Source organism: Lissotriton helveticus, chromosome 1_1 (genome assembly GCF_964261635.1).
Source record: "Lissotriton helveticus chromosome 1_1, aLisHel1.1, whole genome shotgun sequence".
Lineage (NCBI taxonomy): Eukaryota > Metazoa > Chordata > Amphibia > Caudata > Salamandridae > Lissotriton > Lissotriton helveticus.
The window spans coordinates 320,014,662-320,033,380 of record NC_136057.1 but is presented as its reverse complement, the minus strand read 5'-3'; positions in this window follow the sequence as shown (position 1 = coordinate 320,033,380).

Below are 18,719 nucleotides of genomic sequence, written 5' to 3'. Positions count from 1 at the left end.
AGCACCTTCAGCTAGGGGAAAACTGTCTTCAAATTGTGTCCCGATTATATCACACGCTAAATTCCAAGGTATTGGTTAATGGAGTTCTTACAAAATCTATTAGGATCATGCGAGGAACCAGGCAGGGGTGCCCGCTTTCCCCGCTTTTATTTGACCTTTATATCGAACCGTTGGCCTGCCAAATAAGAGAGACAGAGAATATCCCCGCTTTTACGTTTCAGGGCTGGTCAAGGAAGATAGGGCTATATGCGGACGATATTGTAGTTTTAACATCGAATTTGACAAAGTCACTGGTCGAAATAGAAAGCATTACAAAGAAGTTTGGAGAAGTCTCAGGATATCGATTAAAATCCGACAAAACTGAAATTATGGCTTGGAATATGGCGGTGGAGCCTGGAATCTCAAAAAAACAGATCAGATATCTGGGGATACAAATCACTCAAGATATAAAACAATTAGCATTGGTAAATTTGGTCAAAACAAGGAAAGACATTACCGTACTATTGAGGAATTGGAGCTTAATACCACTAACTATGATTGGTCGGGTAAATTTAGTTAAAATGAAGGTGCTTCCTAAGTTGACCTTTTTATTTGATTCTATTCCTCTCATGTTTGAGAAAGAGGGGTTAGCTAAATTACAGAGTGAAATAGGTTCATTTATCTGGGGTTCCAAGGGGTCAAGGCTATCTTGGAAAAAAATTCGGAGAAAATATGCTAAGGGAGGTCTAGCAGCTCCAGATTTTCAAATTTATTCTTGGGCCTTTTTGCTTAAAAACTGTAGAAAGCTCCTCGGAATCCCCAATAATTCAGCAATAGGGGACCTCTTTGCTGCCATGTTGAAAGTAGAAAAGTGCCACTTGCGGGGTTTTCTGTATAAATTCGCAGATCCAAAGTACTTTAAAAAAGTTAGACTGAAGGTCTTAAGAGATTTAGCAACGGTGTGGTACCGTATTGGGCGAGTGACAAAAATCCCATACTTCAGTGCGGCTGCATCAATCTGGGAGGCTCCGGGGGCTCCAAGTTGGACGGAGGATGTATTAGCAAGTGCATTAAAAACAGAAGGCCCACAAGTTTGGGGCGAGCTGTTCTGCGAAGGAGTTTTGTTACCGTGGCGTCGTAACTTTGCAAAATTTAAGTATCTTCAGATACAAAGCTGGGCGGTAGGTAAAGAAAAGTTAACTGGACGACACAACGAGTTCGAAGAGAAGCTGGTTTCAAACATTCGGATAAAAAAAGAAGTGGCAACATGGTATTGGGAAATAGTCGAAATGGAGGATGGCCCTTTTCAACTTCCAGTGGTCCTGTGGGGAGAGTGCTTGCCGAGGATCGCTACAGAAGAACAATGGCAAGTAGATATGTTGATTCTTTACAAAGTGGTAAAACCTGCAAATTTAAGGAGGAATCACTTGTTCACTCTCCACAGGGCATATTGGACCCCAAAGAGGCTCGCTAAATTTAAGGATGGGGGCATGGTGTTATGCCCTAAGTGCAAAAGCCCAAATGAAGATGACATTCATATGTTTGCGACATGCCCAGAGATTCAAGATTTTTGGGCAGCTTAAGTACAACGCTATAAAAAATGATGGAACTAAATATTACGGTAAGCCCTGAACAGATCATCTCGGGCAGATTGGACACACAAGGTAAGGGCCTTGATGATAATTCTAAGTTGTTTTTCTATGCCATTTTGATTGCTCGAAGAGAAATATGTAAATTATGGGTATCGCCAAAGCCTCCGACAGACTTAATGTGGATCAGAGCTATGAGAGGCATAGCTAAGTTGGACATGGTCGGTCAAAATAATAGGAAGCATCAGTTTTGGAATTTATTTTTAAATCACTATGGGTGAGGGGAACGGGAGTTCAAAATCCTGTGACTTTATTGTTGTGAGAAGAAAAACAGTCCGATGATTAAGTCGCTTTAGATGCTCTTGGAGGTCAATGTAGTCTATATGCTTTGCTACACCAGGCATGGCTGTGGTACTTCCCATCTCCCTTAAGCCTATAAGCCTGCAGTATAAGCAGTAGGAAACAACCTCTCATAGTTGAGTTGAAAACCACCTGAGGGCGCTACAAGATAAGAAGGGGTGGGAGGTGGCGTATGAGGACAAAAAAAAAAAAAAAGAAAAAGAAAAAGATGGGGAAGAATCCAATTCCCGTCTTTGGGTCTTTTATGCATTTCTTATTCCTAGCCTTCCTTTCCTTTTTTCTTTGTCGCTTTGATAATCCTGGCTTTGTTGATTCTAGGTAGATTGCCTCGGTTGAAATTGCCTCAGTTGAAATTGTAGCATTTGAATCATCAACTGTAATTGCGCTACCAGCCCTGAGCGTGTTATCTGCTGGTTGTTGATGCTCTATTGTAGGTGGGCCTGTTTGATCTGACTCCAAGTTGTGGCTGATAAAGAGTTTGTTTAACTTGAGTATCTGCTCTAGTACAGTTGGCAATGAGCTTAGTTTTTCTAGGACTAGACCACAGGTACGGATAGGTTCTAAATAGCGTGAGTCAGCTTGTGCTCTTTTAATTAGAGAATTCAAGTTATCTAATTTGGTATTTATCCTGGCTATGTAGGATGCAATAACATTCATCAGATCGATCTGGATGTCCAGTTTATCAGACTGCATAATTAAGGTTGCTGTGGATGTCTGCAATGCTTGTAAAAGAGGAGCGACCAAATCCAAAGGGCCTGCTACCGCATAAAGTGCATTCTTGTCCTCGTTACTCAATGATGTGTCCTGCCTAACGTTTGCGGTTGATGATGAAATTTCGCCATTGACGATCGATCTCAGTAAATTCTCCGAATTGCTTGAGGTATCTGATTGCTGAGACTCACCGTAACTGCCCTTTTTGTCAGCTGCTAACACCCCTGCTTGGACTGTACTTAAGTCAGCCAAAAAATCGTTCGCTTTACTACTAACAGTTGGATTATTTTGGATAGGGCGTGTTGGAGAGAGCTCGTCAATGCTAAATTGCGATGATTGTAAGTAATTTTGTTTGATATTATGAATTTTTCCCAAACTTTGGCTTTGATTTGTTGGACTTATCGTAAACGACTGTTGAATAGATGTCGTGTTAGGTTCGTCAGCTTGAAAATGTACTGTGGCAATTGTAGTTAGGCTGTTCTTTTCCTTAAATAGATTTTTATTGCTGTCTGAATTCTCCAGTTGATCTGTGCCTATGGGTTTACTGCGATTATTGCTGAATTGAGGCGTTGGTTTCCCTGAAATGGGTATGTGAAAGGCATCGTCTTCTTGCCTCAGATCGTTTACTGCGTGGTTTATTGCAGGAACTATAGGTGTCGATAGGCCAACAACGTCCCCTGTTAGGGAGAACAGTGCTGACCCTGGATCCTTCAAAAATTGAAAGCGTGAGCCCGATTGATTGTTTTTGTTTAACGCAGATTTTTCAAAGAGCGAAGCTATTGGAGAGATTAAAGGATTTTTCAGATTGATATTTGCCTTATTTGCTGTTATTTTCTCAATTCTTCTCCATTTAGCCGGCCCTTTTGGGGCAGATGACTTTTCTCCGGGGGCTTTCCTTACTTTGCCGGACCTCATGATGAGACTGAAGACTGATTGTAACTCTTTTTGGTTGACTAATGTGCTGGATGGTTTGTTTAGCTTGACTTGTGCACTGTAGAAGAACGCAATCGGCTTATGGTCTTATGGGCTACGCGCTGCAAGCTCTCTCCTAATGTATTGATCCGTGGGTATCTCAAGAGTGTCCAGAGGAAGGGGGCACGAGCAGGCACTTATCCCTCTTCGCCCACATAGCTGTTGGCTTGGCTCCAATTCGGGGATAAGACAGCCGATACACACTTATTATGTTTATAGCCACTATTTACAGCTATTTGCTGCGCTTGACTTTTGGGTGGACTTTTGGATGGGGGAGTCGAAGTATGGTGAGAGTGAAGCTCTAGGGGGGTAGATCTTTAGAGAGATGAGCGGAGCGCTCGGAAGGAGCCTCCAGCCAATTAGACCTAGTCAGATTGGCCTGGGCTGCCCCGCTGGCTCTTACTTGGCGGCCGCCTCTAACGGCGTCCGCGCTCGTGTTATGGTCCTGGCCCCCGCCCTGTGCTTGGTCGACCAGCCCCTCTGGCTTAACCTTTTCACTGTTTACCACCCACCTTTGTACTATTCCATGTTAATATATTTTTCCTAGAATAGCTTTAAGCAAAAGCGACATTATTTATTATTTTTAAAGCAAGATGCAATAAGTGAAATGCGGCCCCTGGTCATGCATTACTTTTGTTTCTTTCAAAGCACAATGTAAAATGCAGTGCAAATAAAATGCGCCTAGTTCTTTCATGCATTAGTTCACATTAGTGCACGCATGCGCAAAGTGGTTTCCTACGTGTTTATGTGTTTTTGTATGTTAATTACCACTGCATACTGTTAATAAATATTACAGGGGTATTAATTCAAGCAGGTTTTTTTTCGCAATCTCTGCTCCATCACTGAGTAACACAGGACCACTATTTATTAGAAATCTCTTTGCCTGGTATGAACCGTTCAGGCAAGTTATGTACCACAGGTGCAAGACTTGAAAGTTCCGAGAATACAGTCCTCAAGCTGGAGCGGCCGAACTTTCTCGTATGGCACGGCAAAACTCTGTAACACCCTCCCAATGGAGCTCAGAATTGCAAGCTCCCTCACAATCTTTAGGAAATGGCTAAAAACCTGGCTATTCCAGAACTATACGCTTCAGCTGGGCTTACCGCAATCCTAGCGCCAAGACACCTCCAGGTATGCACACGCTTAATAAATCTTACTAACATAACATATCATATCTGTGAAAACCATCACACAGATATCTCTGTCTGAATTTGTTGTTTGACTGGAGGATTGGCTATTATTCTTATTGTGCCAAAATTGAATATTATGCTATTGGTCATTATTGATACAATAGAAAAAGCTCATGAAACAAGAAGAGCAGAGCCCATAAGGATGAGCTGCCACTGATGAGACTCCATTGTAATGAATGATGGCAGTAAAGTGAAAATGAAGGGGGCTATGAAATCACAATAATGCAACAGAGAGAAAATGAATGTGACTGATTAGCCCCCTTAAAAGCTTCACTGGAGGAGCTAATCATTTCAGATAAACACTGTTTTACCACTTGGTTGAGAGCTGTGAAAGCTGTGTACCCAGTTGAAGATAGTGGGAGTGTGCGAAGACCCCACTAAACTGGGGAAAAATTCAGCAAATTGGATCAAGGGAATATTTTGGGATCATGTTATCCAGAAGATATGGAGTGAGACGAGACCCAATAGCTTGACTGACATGTTTCTAAGTCATAAATGTAGCACATACTTTGAACTTTTTCTTGACAGAATTACCCCTCCGGAGTCAAAGTCTCTGTTTATATGCTTTAGAGTAGGGACCCTCAAGGCTTTGACAGCTAGATGGGAAAAAGAGGACGAAAAGCTTGGAAAGTCCCCCTTTGTCGTTACACCTTGGAAACTGAGACTCATTTTCTATTGTTTTGCCCCAAATATATAACCCTGAGATCAAGATGGATTCTCCAACTATGTCGTAATCTTGGCATAAGCCAGCATATTGTGGCATTGCGCTTACTAAAATCTGATACACCTGAACTAATTGCAACTCTTCAAGTGGGCATAGGCTATAAGACCTGCCTTGTTGTAGGCTTAGGGCAAAGACGGCCCTCTTGTACTTAGCCTATGAATCGTCTGTGGTGGGGTTGGCTATCAGATGTTATTTTATTATGACAGTAGGTGACCAAATTAGGATTTGAGTCTTACTTCTTATTGCCTTGTTGCACTAGCCGCTTTAGAGCAGTACAACACTTTAACTGGGCAAGTGTGCAAATTAAAATGAATTACCCCTGGTATGTATGTTTGCTGTTCTGCTGCACTAGGCACTTTTGAGTGGTATGATTATTTAATCGGGCAAGTGTGCAAATGAAAAAGATTTTTGACTGTTTATATCTGGCTACATTCTTGCGATTACTGTATCTGATTTACCTGATCTGTAACCTTGATATTTGAACTTGACTCTGTAACTAGAATATTTTTTAGCTCTTGGATTCTCGTGCAAAAGCTACATTTGACAGCTCACAACACTGTGGATTTCATTTATATTGTCTTTTACTTAGCACAACAAGGACGCTAGCCATTGTTGGCCGGTGGCCATTGCACATATCCCCCCATTTGGGTAATAAGTATTTGACTCATTTTGAATCTGTTATTTTTATGATGTTTTGGGATTTTATTATGATTGTGATGTACTTTTAAGGTTGTTTAAAGCCGAAATAAAGTAATTTGAAGGACAAGACTCGATTGAACTGCATGGGTGCTACAGAGTACGAACGAGTGAGACTTCATTGAAATGCATTATAGCAGCAGAGTGACAATGAATGGGATTACATTGAAAAACATGAGGACAGTGCAGTAGGGATGAGTGAGACTACATTGATGTATACTAGGGAAATACAGGGAAGCAAAGGAAAGCCTTGTGTAGTGTGTGAGCTCATTAAAGTGTAGATATCTGAAACATCAAGTAGGGATATCAGGGCAGCAGGGTGAGGATATGTGAGTATCTGTTGAAATGATAGTGGCACCAAGTAATAGTATGAGGACAGCAGAGTGAGTGCATGCAAGAGCCTGTTGAACTGTACATGGGCAGAGATGTGGAAATGTGTGAGATTCCACTTGAAAACACAAAACACCTGATTTAGAGTTTAAAGGACAGTTACCCCATCACAAACATGATGAATTTTCCATTTTCCTTATTCAAATATCGCTTATACACTTATTTACTGACTTACTTATGCCTACTACCCCTTCTGGGTTACAGGTCATCAACCAGGGCTCTCCTGCCATTTGTCTCCTGGGCTATTGCTTCAATTTGACTCTAGGTGCAACCCATGTCTTTGCAGTCAGCCTCGAGGTCTTAGCACCAGGTGTTTCTTGGCCTCCCTCCTTTCCTCTTCCCTTGAAGGTTCCAGGTCAGGGATTGCCTGGAGGTATTTGATGTGGACTAGCAGCAGGTGTGACCTTTCCAGTCCTAGCGTCTTTTCATGATTTCTTCATGAGCAGGGAATTGGAAAGTCTGCTGCTGTAAGTCATTGTTGCTGATGATGTGTGGCCAGCAGATTTGGAGGATTTTCATAAGACAGGTGGTAATGAAGGTGTGGACTTTGTTAGTAGTGGTCACTGTTGCCATTCAAGTTTCTGCTCCATACAGAAAGACCGATTTTATGTTAGTTTTAAAAAGCCTGATCTTCGTTTCCAGCATTAGGTTATTGATGCTCCAGATCTTCTTTAGTTGAATGAAGACAGCCCTTGCTTTGCCTGTGTGCCTCAACCTCTTCCAGTGCTTCGCCTGCAACAGTAACTGCAGTTGTGGTGGTAGTGTTAGCCTGCAGAATCTTGGTTTTTCCCTGTGGATGTTGAAGCCAGGTTGTGCTGATGTGTCTGTTACATTGTCAGTCTTCTCTTGCATCTGCAAATGGCGATGGGAGAACAAGGCCAGGTCGTCTGTAAAGTCCAAGACGTTGAGATGCATCCAAGGTGTCCACTGAAACCCATTTCTTAACCTTGCTGTGGATTTATTCGTGATCCCATCTATGTCCGCCAGGAAGAGAAAAGCTGAGAGCAACAAATTCTGGTGGACTCCAATCCTCAGTAGTCCCCCAGTCCTCAGTCATTCTCCAGTCCTCAGTTGTTCTCTAGTCCTCAGTTGTCCTCCATGGACTATCTTGCAGGTCATTCCCTCGTAACAGTTCCTGATGATTCTTACAAGTCTTTTTTGCACAATGTAGTGGAGGAGAAGTTTCCAAAGGGTATCTTTGTCCACGCTGTCGAATGCCTTCTCATAGTTGATGAAATTGACATGGGGTGAGGCTCCATTCAATCAACTGCTCAATAATTTTGTCCTGTGTACTAATTTGGTCGGTGCAGGATCTATCTTTGTGGATTCCAGCTTGCTAGTCTCGCAGCTGAGTGTTGAAGGAACATGTCAATGCTCATCATAAACTACGACACCTGTAATAATGTGGACGGAATATCTGTCACGTTTGTGATGGAGTAACCTATCCGCCGAATTCTAAATCAGACCCAAAAACCCTTATGTATGTGACAGTGAAACTTTTTTACATTCGTGGCTCATAGTGAGAGAAATAGGCCGGACTTGCATTAAAAATGTAGAATACTAGTGAGGTGTGAATTTTTTTTAGGTATTTGATATGTTTTGCATAGCTCCGTTCACAAGACAAATTTAGTCATAAAGTTTCCCCAGGAACTGAAAACACACACTTAATAAAAATAATACTCGTTACATTAAAGAGCTACAAAAGTGTTCAGCCAGTCTTGAAATATAAATGGTATTAATGTTCCACTACACGTAGCAAACAAATTAGAATACACTTTGTTGGAAGTGAAGCATGGAAAATGATATAGCAGACTAAGCAACTACTACTAAAAAATTGTTGAAACAGGCGATAAGTGTGAGTGAAAACTTAATGACGCAGAACCAATGTGTTATTAACACAAGAAAAGCAGAAAGTAAGAACTGATCATTACAGGAAGTAATCAACAGAAATTGTTGAAAACAAGGAATTATTACATTGAGCTTGGGTCTGCCAAAAAGACACGTTTAGGCATAGCTGGAGGCAGCTTACTCTGTCTCACAAAGGAAGGGGAGTCCTTTTTTCTTTAGTCTGACTACAGTCTGCAAGGACTAATTTTAGCAAAAAAAACACTCACAACTCACAACATATTCAGCACATAATGTAGATATAGGGGCCTTGGGTAAAGTCTCTTCAGCCTTTGGCTTGTTTGAGTGAGCCCCCTTCTTTCACTGGCTCGATGTATCATGGGTGTATCACATACTGTGGAAGTTTACATTAGTATTGCACACGGATGGACAGTAGTTTTCTGTGAAAAGATATTTTTAAGCATTGTAACTGTACAAAATGCAACCAACAGGGAACAAGTCGTGTTTCCTTACATCATTGTATGGGCAGTTATAGCACATAAAACATGCTTTTAATGAGAACTTTAAAGAGATGTAACCCACGCGGATGTATGACGTTACAACGCATGCTTTTACCACGCATGCTGTTACAACGCATAGCGCTTTGGGGTGCTGGATAGTGAATAGTTTAATTAACTATTCCAACTCCAGTCCCCGTGGACACTAGGGAAGGTGTTGGATAGTAAATTAAATCTATTCCCTATCCTAGAGCGCCCCCCAGCGCAATGCGTTGTAATGGTTTTTGTTGTAAACACTGGAACACTCTGCCTCTCGCATTACGTAGCACCTCGAACCTGTTGGCCTTTAGGAAGGGCCTGAAAACTTGGCTCTTTGCCCTTTAGACTCCCTTTTTTCTTTTAACAGCTCCCATCGTGTTTCTGTGTTGTGTTTGTCTTCCACAGGTTGTCAATAAAGCGCCGGGACACTCTTCTTGAGTAGCAGTGCGCTATAAAAGACAAAATTAACATAACATAACATAACATAAAACCTGCGTTGTAATAGCACTGTGTGGTAAAAGTTGCGTTGTAAAGGATGTTTCCCAACCCACGCAGCTCCAGGATACGAAACACACATTTGATGTCCATGATAATATAGTGTGAATATCTGGTGGCTATATTGGTATGGTCTTCATGCACAGAAACATTCCCTGGACCCATATCAGCATAGTCACGCAGCGTGATCGGCAGTTCAGGAAACCAAGAGAGCGAGGAAGTCTCTGCAGATCAGGCTGGATGCACCAGCCATACAGAGAGCTGTCTGAGAGTCCTCTTTGGGCAGCAAGTGGCTGGGGCTTGTGTGGATCATCAGTTGCTTCTGGCCTGTAGAGGCTTGGTTCTGGCTATGGCATGCTCCTGGGTTGGCTCCATCTAACCAGAACTAGTGCCAGATGCTGCAAACTGCCTTGGTTAGCCCAAACAGGAGCTCTTCCTGGCGTCCTTTTCAACAACCAACAGGGTGAGAAGCAACTTCACGTAAAGCATAAAGACCTCTACAAATGGCATCAGGAGTGGGTGCCTTACGTGACAACATCAAGCCGGCTCCAAGAAGTGCCGATGTCATGGGGCTCCATTAAACTGTGTATGCAAATTCCAGCTTTGTCCAGTTACTGTCTTCACCACTGCTTGGCTCAGAAGAACTGCAATTATCTTCAGCATGCCATCATCCAGAAGTCCTGCACTTACTGTTCTGTTCAGTGATTCTTTCTCACACTCCTTCCAACCCCCCTTCTCACACACTTGGAAATGTTTGTCTTCAGGACAGGAGCAAGGACAGGCTTGGACTTGAGGATCTGTGGTAAAACTCTGCTAGATATATCATGGATTCCTCTCAGAAAGTGAGGCAAGACCCATAATCGTCTCCCTAATAAATGAAATACAATGTATAAAGCACACAAATACCCAGAGGCATTAAGGCACTAAAAAACCCATAACCAACCACTCTAAGGAACCTGAATGAATGAATGAATGAAAGCCATCTTATAATGCGCGACTTAGCCCAACGGGCATCAAGGCGCCTATCAGAGAAATATACTGCAGAAAAAATATAGAACCGGAGCAAGGTGCTAGATTATTGATATGCCTCGGCGAAGAGCCACGTTTTTAATGCTTTTCTGAAAAGCATAATAGAAGGTTGAGTCTCCAATTCAGGGGGGAGGTTGATCCAGAGTTTGGAGGCCAGGGAGGAAAAGGCCCTTCCCCCCCACCTGACTCTGCGAAACCGGGGAACGGATAGGAAATTCTTGCTAGAGGAGCGCAGATTTCTGCTGGGAACATAAGGAACCAGCAGGGATCTTAAACTTTCCGAGCCTTCGCCAAACAGGGCCCCATAGACAAGGCAAAGGATCTTAAAAGTGATCCTTGCCTGGATCGGGAGCCAAAGCAGGCTTTTCCTAGCGGAAGTGGCAGAGGAGAGGCTGGGGCGGCAAGGACAAACCTGGCTGCCATGTTTTGAATGGTCTGCAAGCGTTCAATCAGGCCTTTATTGATGCCCGCGTAGAGCGCGTTGCAATAGTCTAGCCGTGATGCGACCAAAGCAACAACGACCTGTTTACGGGCTTGGAGGGAGAGATAATGTGTGATTTTCCTCAAGATCCTGATGATACCCCAACATGTGGAGACCGTCCTGTTTACCTGCTGGACCATGTCAAGCGAGGTGTCAATCAAAACGTCCAGATTCCGTGCTGATTTCGTGGGCGAGGGACAGGCTCCAAGAGAGGGAGGCCACCAGTCACTAGACCAAACATCCTGGTCTCCGCCGAAGACCAGGACCTCGGTTTTCTCTCCGTTCAGCTTCAGCGAGTTCAAGATCATCCACTGCACGACTGCCTCCATGCAGTTCCTGAAGCTGAAAGCGGAGGTGCTCACCGAGTGGGAGAGAGACACCATAATTTGGATGTCATCGGCGTATGACACCACATCCATCCCAAAAGATCTTACCAACCTGGCAAGTGGGGACCATAAATGTTGAAAAGTGTGGGGCTCAGCGCCGACCCCTGCGGGACCCCACATTGCACAGGTGTAGCTTGGGACAGGAACTCTCCCAACTTGACCTTCCGCTCCCTCTGATTGAGGAAGGAGGCCAAGAGACTCAACGCAGGGCCCTCCACCCCTATCTCCCTAAGACGAGCTGTTAGGATAGAGGGCATATTGTCAAGGGCCATATCACCGCTTTTTTGGGTTTAAAAGCCAAAAAAGTAGCAAGATTTTCATCGCACTATTAACAAGCTCATATTAACCCTTGTTAGTGCTTGTTTTCGCGTGATGGCTGCCGTTTTTTTATCGCCCTTCATGCCATTGCTAATGACATGCAAAGTAGGCATGCCTGAGTAAAACAGCATGGGAGAACTCGCTAACACGGCTTCACGATATTATCAAGCCGGCACAGACTCGGGAAGCGATGATAATAATCGAGCTAAGCCCCCTTTATCACAGGAATTTAACTCCTGCTATAAAGTTGACTTAGCCATCTTAATAATGGGAGGTGGATTGCAAGGCTAAGGCCACAGGGGCGTATCAGCGAGTTTTTCATTATCGCTCAAAAAATATAGCACCATTTCCCATGCTATTCCTGATTTTTGCTGCTATATCTGGATTTCTTATCGCCTTTGAGGTAAGCAGTGATAATAACGCGCTAACTTGGCGATGAAATCGAGCAATAGCCGGAAATAGAAAGAAACACGCTAAGCACGCTCTGCGATATTTATCGCAGTTTGTTGATGATATGCCGCTATAAGTCATACATATAAAAAAAACTTAGGGACAGCTTGATCAGGATAAGTTTAAAGACTCTTCCTGAAAGAAAGATGGTTATTGAAATATGAAATATGGCAAAGAAGTGCATTCCAGAGTTTGGCAGTAGCATTGGTAAAGGACCTTCCTCCACATCTTGCCCGGTGAAATTTGGGTACTGTCAGTCATCTTCTTTGGGCTAAGCTCAGCAGTCTAGCAGGATGGTACCAATGGAACTTAGACATAAAGAAATGTGGACCCTGACTATGCCCGGCATGATGTGCGATACAAGGAGTCTTGAAAAACATTATCTGTCTTACTGGGAGCCAATGCCGTTTTATAAGCTCCTCAGATATGGTTCAAAATGTGGGGATGCCAAGTGTAAGACAAGCGGCAGGTTTCTGTACTATTCACAATTTAGATAGGGAACCCTCATTGATGTTAAGATATAAAGAATTGCAGTAGTCCTACCTAGAAGAAATTAATTGAACAATAACAGGTTTCCGTACCACTAGCGGGATGAAGGGAAACATATTCTTGACGGAGTGAATGATGTTGAAACAGGAGTAGACCGTCAGATTAACCTTAGTGTGACTTTACTATACCATTTAGCACCAGGACACTCTGTTGAGTAGCTGTGCACTCTAGAAATCTCATTACATTAGCATTACCCTTAGTGTCAAAAGTAAGCTTTTCGACGATCATCATCCTCAAATTCCTAGTCAACTTAGATAGAACAGGGAGAGAACCTCAGGCAGAAGGCCACCAATTATTGGACCAGAGAGAATGATGGCACCCAAAGATGAGGACCTCCGTTTTGTCAGCATTGAATTTAGAAAGTTGTCCTTCATCCAATTACTGATACCCAACATACTGTTCTTAAAATTCTGGGCCCCCGAAAGAATGTCATCTGTCACCGTTACCAAGCTTTTGCCATCATCTGCATAGGATAATACACTAAAGCCGAAAGACTGAATTTGCTTGGCCAAGGAAGAAACAAGCAAGTTAAATTAGATGAGGCGAGAGACGAGCCCTGTGGCACCCCACAGGGTAGGGTTTGGAAGTGAAGTGTCCCATCTAAAAGACTGACTCCTTTCAGACAGAAAGAAGCTAAGTAGATTAAGGGCTTTGCCCATAACTCTAAACTGAGAGAGAAACTATTTCAAGAGTTGGGGGAAACCATATCAATGGCTGCAGACAAATCTAACATGATACGTACTGCTGCCTCCCCCAAGTCTATAATTGTTCTGCTGTTATTTACCGCTGTCACTAGAGTGGATTCAGTGCTATGCGTATTCTAAAGCTTGGTTGAGAGGGGTCCTGCAGACCATGGCTATCAATCACAGTCATCAATTCTTGAATAGTTTATTTTTCCGAGACTGTAGCAGGAAAATACAGAAGGGATATGAGGCAGTTGTTTTTCAAATCTTAGTCATCTAGATTAGCTTTTAATAATCTATTGTTGGTTCAGGCTTTGTCTTTGTATCTCTGTATCCATCCTTTGCTCCCTCCTCCCTTTGCTTCTCTTCCTCCCCCAGCCAAACTCTCATCCAGCGTTTAAACCCTCATTCTTTTTCTACCTCCTTTTCTTTGTCTCAATCCATCACTTCTTTATCACCCCACTCCTCACTGTATTCAGTTTTGAACAGAGCAGGATGTTCTTCACAGTTTAACATAACCTAGCCAGTAGGCAACATCCTACCTTCACAAAAGTATCTTAGCAACCTGTCTGGGCACTCACTCAACTATTCACAGCTCAACAGAAGGGAGAAGCATAAGGCTCTTAAGCATCAAAGGGGGGATGGGTGTTATACATAAACAAGGCACTTCTCAAAACAGTCTGAGGCTCATTTTTACAGAGCTCAAATCCTAACGAAGGAGCTCTTGGTACTTTGCGAGTTGTATTTATACTCTGTTCTTCTTTTAATGTGACAAAATATCTAGCAAGTTCACCTAAAATAACTATCACAAATATTTTTAATAAGTGGCAAGAACCAATTATGAGAAACAGAAAATCTATTGTGGCGCATTGACATCCGCAGTGAGCACTGTGGGCCCGATTCACAGAATGAACTTAAGACTCAATCCTAAACTTACTACTATTTTGGTATTCACAGAAGGCACTTACTACTTTTGGTATTCACAGAAGTTAGGATTTTGTCTTAAGTTTGTCTTAAGACAGACTTAAGACAGACTTAAGACAGGCTTAAGACAGACTTAAGACAGACTTAAGACAAAATCCTAACTTCTGTGAATACCAAAAGTAGTAAGTTCATTCTGTGAATACCAAAATAGTAGTAAGTTTAGGATTGAGTCTTAAGTTCATTCTGTGAATAGGGCCCTTAGTATTCATTAGCTGTGGCCATTCCTTGCAAGCAGCGCCTGGGCAAATAATATGGAGAGTAGGAGGGAACATCAGAAAACTGGCAAGCAGAATATTAATTTTAGTTCACGATCTAATATTAACTATAGAATAGTTTATATTACAATCTTTCCATACCATGCTGTGACAGAAATCAGAAGAAACCTCAAAAGGATATACTTAGTTAAGGCAGCATGTGAACAGTTGCAGATACTCCATGGTATATCAAAAAGCTCAAGGTGAGGTCTACAAGGTCACCCTAGTAGTTTGTCTTCAGGGCCGTACTGGCCATAGCAGGCACCGGGCGTTTCCCGGTAGGCGGCTAAGGTGGGGGCCAGTTTTGGACCCCTGGGGGGCCGTTTTTGTCACCGGGGGTCGGCAATATCGGCCCCTGGTAACAAAATCGGGCGAAACTGGCCCTCGCAAACTGCTCGGCTGCACTCCCCCTCACCCCGGGGAGGGGGGCTGCTGAACAGTTAGCCAGGGCCGGTTTCTGTTCCCAGTCCGGCCCTGTTTGTCTTTCTACCTTGCTGCCGTTGTATGTGTATTCCTACAAGCTGGCCTGCCTTTGGGCCCTATTCAGAACGGTCCTCTGCATTTGCAGCTGAGCCCCTGCAGTCGTGGTGGGGGGTCGGTACTCGTTGTGGGATCTACGCAATGAGAAACTGCGATGCCAAAGTCTTGCCACAAGTGCGGGGCTCCCTGCCTCGAGTGCGGAAGCATTTTGTGAATCGGGCCCTCAGTCTACATTCACCACTTACTTGTTTTCCTGTCTCTTTGTGCTCCAGCCTGTGAGAGCGCTTTGGGACGGTCCTGCCAATTAGATTCTGGCCAATATACCTTTGTAGCAGCCTGAGAGGGAGAGGGGTTGAAAACAACTCACATTTTTAAAATACAGTGTGATCATGAGGACCACACAATACAACTCAGAATCAGTAACTTGAATGTAAAAGGTTTATGGCAAATTCAAAGCCAGATGGCTATATATCAATCGCAAAAACATAGCATAAAACAATAAAATAACCAAAGGGAGACCAAAGCGTCGTACAATATTGGTCCTCAACAATATAGAACATATAAGGCTCTCAGTAGCAGTGATATAGAAAATAAGGAAAAGGATTTGATGACTAGGCGAATGGTTTTGATCCTTCTCCCCATACATGGGAAAGATTTGCAGCATTAACTAAACCCTTTACTAACCTAAGGATAGGATAACCCCTATTGAATCAAAGAAGCAAGCAACCTCTGGAGAAGTTCTATAGGTAAGGAGGGATGAAAAGAGAGGTCTGTGCCTCTCCAAGTCTAAAGGTAATCTGACTTACCCCAAAGTGGGCTCACTAATTAAAATACACATAGAACATTTAAGAAATAGGACCTCATACATATCACAGTACTTTTCTCGTTTCCAAGAAAGAACTTGCTGCTTTGAGCACTACTCCCATATTCCAGTCTCTGGGCCCGATTCACAGAACTAACTTAAGACGAAATCATAAACTTACTACTTTTGGTATTCACAGAAGTTACGATTTTGTCTTAAGTTTGTCTTAAGACAGACTTAAGACAGACTTAAGTTAGTATTCTGTCTTAAGTCTGTCTTAAGTCTGTCTTAAGACAAAATCCTAACTTCTGTGAATACCAAAAGTAGTAAGTTTAGGAATTTGTCTTAAGTTAGTTCTGTGAATCGGGCCCACAATGTCCAAGGCATCCTTGGAATCCTCCCTTGGAGAGTGTGCTGAATTTAAGCAAGCATGTGGAGCAACTCAATTTCAGGCTGTATTTTCAAATTAATACTAATAAAAATGGCATGATTTTGCGAAGCCATTAAATAGATAAAAATGTGAGAAATGTATTTTGTGCCTTGTAAAACATCCCAAAAAAGAATTGATGAAAAAGGACAACTTGAATGTGAGGTCAGAAAAGATCAATTGAAACCAGCAAATCTCCCTTCCAAGATATCAGCTTTTCATTTTTATGATGTAACCATCCACTGTGCAATATATTTATGGATAAGCCAGGCCAGGGGCAATTGTAAGATTAGCACCCGAGAAGGTAAGAGCTTGTCTTCTCAGACTGCTGCTTTAGTGACAGAGTGAGATTACTGCATTTATGTGCATAACATGAGTCATTTCCTAAAACGAACTTTGACTGGTCAGTCTTTGAAGTGCATAAGTCCCTACAAGTAAGTTGAAGACTCTCTCCTAGATGCGCCTTTGGAAGGCTCCTGATTGCAGAGAAATGTTTCCCTTTGAAATTGCATAATTGAGATGCTCATGTTTTAAATAGGATTAATCTGTTGCATCGCTGTGGCAAAAAAAGCAGTGAATATGGACAATGATTTTCATCAGTAAGTTTTTCTTTAAATTTAGATCATCAAACAGACAGGCAGGTGAATAACTTTGTGCTATACAAAAAATTCATATTTGTATTAAATACATTAGAATACCACAACATAGTGTAATAATATAAAACTGAATAGGATAGAAGAGCACTAGATACTATAACATGACAAATCAGATCAATAATTTGTTTTATTCATGTAGCACAATATTAAACATCTATTTCTGAACAGTAAAACGTTATCTTGCATGTATTGTTTTAAGACTTAAACGTTTTCTTTAGCGCCTTTTTAGTTCTGCCTACACACAACTGCGGTTGTGTCTCAGAGCATACAGTATCAGTAGACTTAGGGGCAGATTTACAAGCCCTTTGCGCTGCCAGTACGCCACTTTTTGTGACGCACTGGCAGAGCATTTCTGTACCCCATATTTAAAATGACAGGAAAAGCCACCCTGCGTGGCTTTTCTATCCTTGTAAATACCGCCCCTTTACAAGCAGCATTTTGCGCGAAAGGGGCGTTCCATGGGTGTTGCTGTGGGAACAAGACACACTTCCAGAGAAATGCGTCAGTATGCTACGCATTGAAAGAGGAAAAAAACGAGGAGAAATGAAAATATTTCTCCTCGTTTTTTTCCACTTTCAAGGTGTGCTGAATTCTACAGCACACATTGAAAGAGGAAAATACCTGTAGTGATAGTTTTTGTGCAGGAAGGGGAACCTTCCCGCAGAAAAACAATCTCCCCATGACGCAGGCATCCTTGCACCATGGTGCAAGAGTCCCTGCACCGGCGCATGGCAGCTGTTTGTGCGCCAGCGCAGGGGAGAGCACAGGAATGCGACATATCATTGTAAATATGGCACATTCCTGTGCTCTGAAAGTGCCGCAGAATGGCGCAGCCAAAGGGCTTGTGGTGCCACGCTGCAGCACTTTCTCGTAAATCTGCTCCAGAGAGTGGGCCAATAGGTCAGCCCCTCTCAGGAATTGGTTGGTCTGTGTTTCTCATGTTCATTGGTGGATATTACATTCATTGTAATTGTAGTTGCCAGTCATGACTTACTGTGTGCTGCATACATTTGTACAGTAGATGTATGAGTCAGCATGGGGAAGGCCATAGAATAATCTTCTTTGTGCATGAAGAAGGGTAGATCACTCGTCCAGAATTGCTTTTTAGAGTACATTACTTGAGACTGCAATCATCGTCCATAATAACTCTATTAAAGGATATCTTCCGCCCATGTTTAAGGCTCTTAAACAGAGCCTTAGATTAACGGAATGCAGAGACAGACGACCAAGCCAAGACTATCCCAGGCCACCCAAGGCTATAATGATGGCGTGAACAACAGGTATTATTCATGTTCAATACATATTGACTTATTGAAAACTATTGTTGTGCTCATCTCAAAATTAGGCAGACAGTGCCACCATGTGGTGGACTGTCTCTAGAACTGGTGCTGTCAATTAAGAGTTGTGCCGAGCACCAGAAACCACTGTCTCAAATTAATCACTGCTTACAGTGCTTCAGGTCAGTGGTCAGACTTGAGTTTTGGCACCAATGCTGGCAGCTGATGTTCACTGCTGGCACCCAGTGTTCATGGTATGTCTCCTGCACATGGGCCCGCAGCATGTGTCAAGCCTTGTGGGATTCCTAAACTGGTCTGTGGAGAAATGTTATGCTCTCTGCAAGTGCCACTGATCTCCTGCCATTGGGGACTCTGAGTCTGAAGCCACTGGTGTGAGTCCATATATGTTTGTGCACACCTTGCACAATACTGACATGGACTCACTTGGAGAGGTTG